The sequence below is a fragment of the Lichenostomus cassidix genome, chromosome 17 (genome assembly GCF_008360975.1).
Source record: "Lichenostomus cassidix isolate B80296 chromosome 17, HeHo_3.0, whole genome shotgun sequence".
Lineage (NCBI taxonomy): Eukaryota > Metazoa > Chordata > Aves > Passeriformes > Meliphagidae > Lichenostomus > Lichenostomus cassidix.
This window is the reverse complement of record NC_139497.1, coordinates 25,178-32,353: the sequence shown is the minus strand read 5'-3', so window position 1 is coordinate 32,353 and position 7,176 is coordinate 25,178. Positions and strand designations below refer to the sequence as shown.

Sequence of the window (7,176 nt, the reverse complement as noted above, 5' to 3'; positions counted from 1 at the left end):
GCGTCGGCCGGTGCGTCGGCCGGCGCGCCGCCCGCAGGGCCCGCCGGGAGCTGTAGTCCCGTGCCGCGAGTGAGCGGTCCGTCCTTCCGGCGCCGGGAGCTGCAGTGCCGCGAGGGGAGAGAACCGGTCCTTCGCCCCTGTGAGTGCAGGGACCCTAGTCAGCAGTGCCCCTCTGGAATTGCGGCTTTAGATACCTAAAGGCAACTCATCGTTTCAGATATCTGCCGAGAGTTTTCCACGCAAACTACACATATTCGGTACGGGCTCAAGCAGCAGAAGCTATTCAGTTCCAAGACAGGTGAGGGGGTGGGTCAGATTAGCTGCGGAATGCTGCTGTCAAGTCCAGATGCCACACCCGAGTAATTTATATTTACAGTACACGATTGAAAATGAGCTTGTACGGTGACTTGGATGCCAGATTTAAAGGAAAGGACGACAAGGTGCATCAGCGGTGAATTGCAATTACTAATAATAGAAGTAGTCTTAGTAGTTTGTCACAGATTTGTAATAAATCAATAAAAAAATAAGGTTTCATTATCTATCTCTCTGTGTATAGAAAAATATCATTATGTATAAAATACCTTTAAAAATGTATTTCTAAATACAACCTTGTATCAGCTGTCCCAAGTGAAGAATAAAACGCAACCCTGCACGTAGTGTTGTAAAGTAACAAGATCAGCACTGACAGCCTCGATGATAAAAGGAGAAAGTTGCCATCTGTCACCAGCTGTCTTTGTACAGCCCAAGTAACTGTCACCGAATCTCGTGTGGAGATGGCACACGATTCCCAGGTAGCCTTGTCAATCATGCAGTGTTACTAAGGCTAAGTTCATACTTCGACTGTGTCCCAGTACTCCTAGGAAAGGCAATAACCGGCTCCAGGCAAAGGGTTTCTCCAGAACGGCCTTATTTTGGCATTGTTACACTTTTACTTTTTGAGACCAGAAGATGTCATCCATGTTGCTTCTCAGTTTTGATATTACCTTCTTTTGATGTGTGATTCCCTTGGACTTCTATATGAAGGGTATTCTGTGCTGCCAGACTGTGATCGGGGAAATCCTAAACACCTGGAATGTTTTCTTACTATTAGTTTAAAATGCAAAACTAAAAGAGTTGCCCCAAGGCTACTGTGAGTGGGAGGTGGCCCCAGGACAAGCTCTTTCCTAAGGCATTATCTACACCCTGAAAAGTGTGGACACGTGTAGTCTTTGGGATCAGTTGGGCTGTGTCTCCATTTCAAAAACTGTTATTTGGGCCTTAAAGTTTTCCTTTTTTGGATGGGTTTTCCTCAGAAATGCATTTTAGTAATCTCAGCTTTGCTTTTTAAACTACTGGATTCTTTGAATTAGCCATTCCAGGTTTCTCCACGATGGAATCAAACCATGGCGTTATTCCTTCATCGCAACATCATGTCCTATTCCTCAGTGATTTGGGCATCTCTTTCCTTCCAGGAGCAAGAGAGTATTCCCGGTCCTTGGTCAGATGTGGGTGCTGCAGGAACCTCTGCCTGGGACTTCCTGGGTCCTGGGTGACACAGTTCAGGTGCCTAGGATGCCACAAAGGTGCCGATGAAGATGCCAACCACCAATGCCCTAGGTAAACCTGGCTCCAGCAGGTACCAGCAGCAGGCTCTCCAGTGCCTGAACTTCCCAGGACCGTGATTCTGGCTGTCCCCAAAGCAGTATGTCATGTTTCTCATCCCAGAGCCCTAAAAAAGAAGTGTGACATTTCTTAGGGTCATTGGGTCCAGCGTGTATAAGCTGGCTTGCATTACACCGCAAAGCTGTATTTCTAGTTGCGATCAGAGATTTCAGTCTCACCTGAACCGATGAAAAGGTGGATGGGAAGGGCAGCATCATGCAATTTATTTTCAGCATTCACTCCCCACACTTCCTTTAAAAAATAAACTTGTAATCCAAAGTCTGAATTTGTTAATTATTTCTCTGCTTGATCAGCAATAGAAATCATCAGTACAAATGTGTGGGAGAGGTAGTGGAGGGGAGAAGGGTGTGGGGGTACGGGAGTGCATGTGAGAGGGAGACAGAGAAAAGGGGACAGGGTCAACAGCCTCAGGGGCGTAACCTCGGTGGGACCCGTGGCGGCATGAGAGCATGTCCAGGGCAGGATGGGGATGAAATGGTGACTCCTAACTGGGGTGGGGGGTGAGCCCATGGGAAACGGTCACAGTCCTGGCTCTCCTGTGAAATGTTAATGTAGAATATTAGTAGAGCTGAAGTTACCCCAGGGCAGGTGCAGCCTCCTTTGTACACTGTTCAGTCCTAGCACAGCCTTATAAATACTGGAGTGGGGCTCCAGACCTGACAGGTGCGGTAGTCACCGGGGCGGCGGTCGGCAACCCACGACTAAGGCGGTCGTGGAGCAGGTAGGGGGCCCCGGCCCCTCAGCACTATGCAAGGATGACTGAGAGATCTTTAGGCCAGCGCCCGATCCAGCCCCCTGCACCGCAGAGTTCCATCCAAACTTCCCCCTTTCAGGGTACGCCTAAGAACATCTGACACGTAGTCTTGCGTCTGGCCCAGGAATTTCGGCCAGAGCTGCCATGTTCAACCCTGACCTGAGCATATATGCCCTAAAGCCCCAGCTAGGGTATGGTCTGCTGACAGTCCTGGAGTAGTTGCCTCTGCTGCCCCAGATCCCAGATTTGAGATCAGAATTCGCAAGGTTTGTAGCCTAGGAAGCGGTAGCATCAGCATCCAAACCCAGAAGTTCCTAAATGTTTAAAGTGTGTGTGTTTAGCATTTAAATTGATACATACTTGATGTGGACAGGTTTTCTATGTATTCACTTAGTTTTTACACACACGGGGAATATTTTCCAAGGCACATAATTGCGTCTGTTGACTGTATTACTTGTATAAATACAGGGAGGTGTTGTACATGTAAAGAGAGGAATCGTCTGGCCGGATTTTGTGTCACGGTCAGCAAGAGGGAATAGTAGCACTTGCCAAATCCTTCCTGAGCAGCGATAAGTGCAGTTCTTTAAATATGCATTAAAAAGACTGCATGAGAAATGGAAGAGCAATTAAAAAAAGAGGACAAAGGCATCTTCAGCTAGGGACCTTGTGCCATTTTTCTGCTGTTCATTTATGACAGTGATCTTCCATCCAGTAAGAAAAGTATCGGGATGTACATATTGTAGGCAGTGACATGGAACTGAAGTAGAGGGAAGGAGAGCAGAATGGTACTGTAATATATTCTTTGGCACACCATGCTCGTGATGCAGTGAGAGAAAGAATAACCAGTTTGGTGAGTAAGATTCCAGAAAAGAATTCTCAGGTGAGTGTGCACATTTGGTATGATGTAAGAGAGCAGTTCTAAACCCCAAGAGCGTGCTTTGTAAATTCATAATGAGCTATCAGTAAATACAGACAGCAAGAAGAGAGAAGCTTCCAAACTTACTTAACATGCGGCTTCCTATGCTTGGTAACAAGAAGGCAGAGGGCAAGAACTTTGGCCTGTTTTTGTTAGTTAGTTTGTTTTTTTTTTTTAATTATCTTCTTAAATTCCTTTAAATTTTTTTTAAAGGGAAGGAAATGTGTCCAGGTGCCTGCAGCATATCCCAGCAGCAGAAGAGTCCCGTTTGTATGTGACTTTGAGGAATACATAATTTTTCATGTCCTGTTTGAGATGCAGCCAAAGCATATTCCATAATTGGTAGGCACAGGCTAAAGGCACCTTTTGCACAGATCTTGAAACCATTTTGAGGCTTGTAGCAAAGCCGTTCCCTACCTGTAGGAGTGTAACTTTTATTGCTAACGCACAGTACCCAGTGCCTTACGAATGCTGCTACCCAAGTGAAGGAGATGACTTAAGTAGCTAGTAAGAAGAAAGTATACCAGAAAAAAGAGAATTGAAAGAAGCAGCCACTGTTGATATGGACCATCGTGGCGCTGCAGCCATCACGTCAGTCACAGACAGGCCTGTAAGAGTTTTCTGTAAACAGCGAGAATGAAGCTCAGAAGTGCTGTGGAAGCAGGTGGTTTGACTTACTAAAGAATAGAAAGATACGTTATGAATTGACATACTTACCCTCGCTCTCTCCACCATTCGGGTATTTCCGGTAGCACCTGCAGAAGCAGACTTGCGCTGTCCCTTTTCACTGTAACCTACTTATTAATCTCCCCGTTATTAGCGCCCTATAACAGAGCCCCTGGGAGAGGCGGGGCTAAGGCACGAGATGTTGCGGGCGCTGAGGCAGAAGGACGGGCGGGATCCACAACCTACAGCGCTGCCTTCGCGGCACCTTCGGAAGCGCCACAAACCTTTTGTCACATAATAACGTCTGACATTGCGACAAATATACATAGCAGTTAAGCAACCGCTCTCTCCTTGTGCTTTTTCACTACTGTAATGTCCCCGTGCGGGGTGCGCCGTTCCCGGAGGCACCGCATTGCCGGGAAGATGCACCGGGAGTGAGAGCGAGCGCCGGGATGACAGCGAGCCCGTGCCAGGAACTCGCGGGGGGAATACCCACAGACTTGTGATGTTTAGTGTTTCCAAATGCATTCAGTCTGTGTTTGGCAGTCGAAAGGTCCCCGGTGGGGATGCACCACTGCCGGAGTCTCTCCAATACCGGGACGATGTGCGGAGCCGAGAGAGCAAGCTTTGGACCCAACTCCCGAGCTCAAATACCCGCTCAACGTAAAGTCCTCTCATCAAACCGAATAAATAACTATAAACACTACACTCGATCTTAGCCAAACGGCCGAGCGGCGATGACAATTTCCTTCCCCCACTCCCGGCGGCACCCCGCTCGACAAACACACACCTCGCTGTCTCCTCCGCGCCGCCCCGCACCTCCTTTCCAGCAATTTAGAGACTCTTTCCCGCTGTGTTCCCGCACTGTCAGCACATGTTTCTGAAGCACTGACCCGAAATCACGGCGGTGCTCTGGGTCTCTAATATGCATCACCCCGCCGCTCCGGCCGGCCGCGCGGGAAGCTCGTGAGGCGCTGGGAGCTCCGGGAGAGGCGGAAAGGCTCGGGAGCTGCAGGAGTTTTTTCATGGATTCTGGGGCTCGCAGCAAGGGCTCGGCGCGGCCAGCGGGGCTGGACAGGCCGGCAGAGGCACGGCGAAGGTGCCGCGTTCGGGCTTTTGGCCGCTCGGACCATGCGGTTGGATTTGCCGAGCCGGGGCTGAGAGGAGCTGCGGGGATAAATGGGGAAAAATGGAAAAAAAGTCTTTTTTCGGGGACTCAGGAAAGGCTTGAAACCTCATTTCCCCCCCGCGCCCCCCGCGCACCGAGGCCTAAACTGTGAAAATCCCCCAATAAAGCTCTCAAGATGCCATTCGCGCCGCTAAGGAATCGAGCTTGCCTGACCGATCTTCATCCGCCATGATGCCGCCGATCGCTGCGCGCAGTGATCTAATTTGCATGGCCGCACCTCTTTTCCCGAAACACCATTCATGCGGAATTATGCTTTAATTTGCATGACCCCGCCCCTTTCTGCCAAGATGCCGTTCGAGCATGAGGTAATGCCGATTTGCATAACCCCGCCCATTTCTCCCAGGATGCACCTCAGGCATGAGGTAATGCCGATTTGCATAGCCCCGCCTATTTTTCCCAGGATGCACCACGGGCATGAGGTCATGCCGATTTGCATAGCCCCGCCCATTTCGCCCAGGGTGCACCTCGGACATGAGGTCATGCCGATTTGAATAACCCCGCCCATTTCTCCCAGGGTGCACCTCGGGCATGAGGTCATGCCGATTTGCATAACACCGCCCATTTCTCCCAGGGTGCACCTCGGGTATGAGGTAATTGTAATTTGCATAACCCCGCCCATTTCTCCCAGGATGCACCTCGGGCATGAGGTCATGCCGATTTGCATAGCCCCGCCTATTTTTCCCAGGATGCACCTCGGGCATGAGGTCATGCCGATTTGCATAACCCCGCCCATTTCTCCCAGGGTGCACCTCGGGCATGAGATCATGCCGATTTGCATAACCCCGCCCATTTCTCCCAGGGTGCACCTCGGGCATGAGGTAATTGTAATTTGCATAACCCCGCCCATTTCTCCCAGTATGCACCTCGGGCATGAGGTCATACCGATTTGCATAGCCCCGCCCATTTTGCCCAGGATGCACCTCGGGCATGAGGTCATGCCGATTTGCATAACCCCGCCCATTTCTCCCAGGGTGCACCTCGGGCATGAGGTAATTGTAATTTGCATAACCCCGCCCATTTCTCCCAGTATGCACCTCGGGCATGAGGTCATGCCGATTTGCATAGTCCCGCCTATTTCTCCCAGGATGCACCTCGGGCATGAGGTCATGCCGATTTGCATAACCCCGCCCATTTCTCCCAGGGTGCACCTCGGGCATGAGGTCATGCCGATTTGCATAACCCCGCCCATTTCTCCCAGTATGCACCTCGGGCATGAGGTCATGCCGATTTGCATAACCCCGCCCATTTCTCCCAGGATGCACCTCGGGCATGAGGTCATGCCGATTTGCATAACCGCCCCCCCAGCCCCCCCCCCCGCCTTTCCCCGTTCCCCCCCACCGCCGCAAACCCCGCCAACAGCCTCCTCATTTGCATTTCCCTCACGAGGCGCGGCTCGCGCCCGGCCCGCTCCGCCGGGCGGGTTCGGGACAGCGGGGGTCGGGGGATTCCTCGCCCCTTTCTGGGGCTCTTCGGGGGCGGCAGAGGGACCCTCGAGGCTGCGGTAAGAGCAGGGGAGGGGGGAAATCCCGGGGAGGACACGGGGAACGCCCGAAAATCCCCCAAAATTGTCGCATCGCCCCCAAAATTGCTGAGGAAACCGGGGAGGGTCGGGGGGGCTTTAGGGACTTTTCCGGCTTTGGGGACTCCCGGGATCTCGTAGGTCACCCCCAGGACCTCCCAGCCGCTGCCGAAGCAGCTGTGATGAGGCTCTGCATCTTTTTCACTTTACAGATAAACAAAATCCGTGTTTTTAAAAAGAATTGAGATTTTAATTTGCATCGTAGAAACATCGGCGATCAAAGAGCTGCAAAAAAAAAAGCCGTGCGGCTCCCCCACCCCGCTGCTCACCTCCTTCACGTTTATGTCATAAAAGTGCCCCAAATCCCCTCCCCGATTCATTTAAACAACATTAATATCCTCTATTACCCTGGTATAAATCGGAACCCCCCTCAGAAAGCGGCGAGATCCCCGAGTTTAACCCAAATAGCA

The 7,176-nt window shown here is 51.1% G+C and overlaps 1 pseudogene; it reads right to left on the bottom strand.

Moving 5' to 3' along the window:
• Window positions 1–4,559: 4,559 nt before the first annotated feature.
• Window positions 4,560–4,737, bottom strand: LOC146429734 (U2 spliceosomal RNA; annotated as a pseudogene).
• Window positions 4,738–7,176: the final 2,439 nt, after the last annotated feature.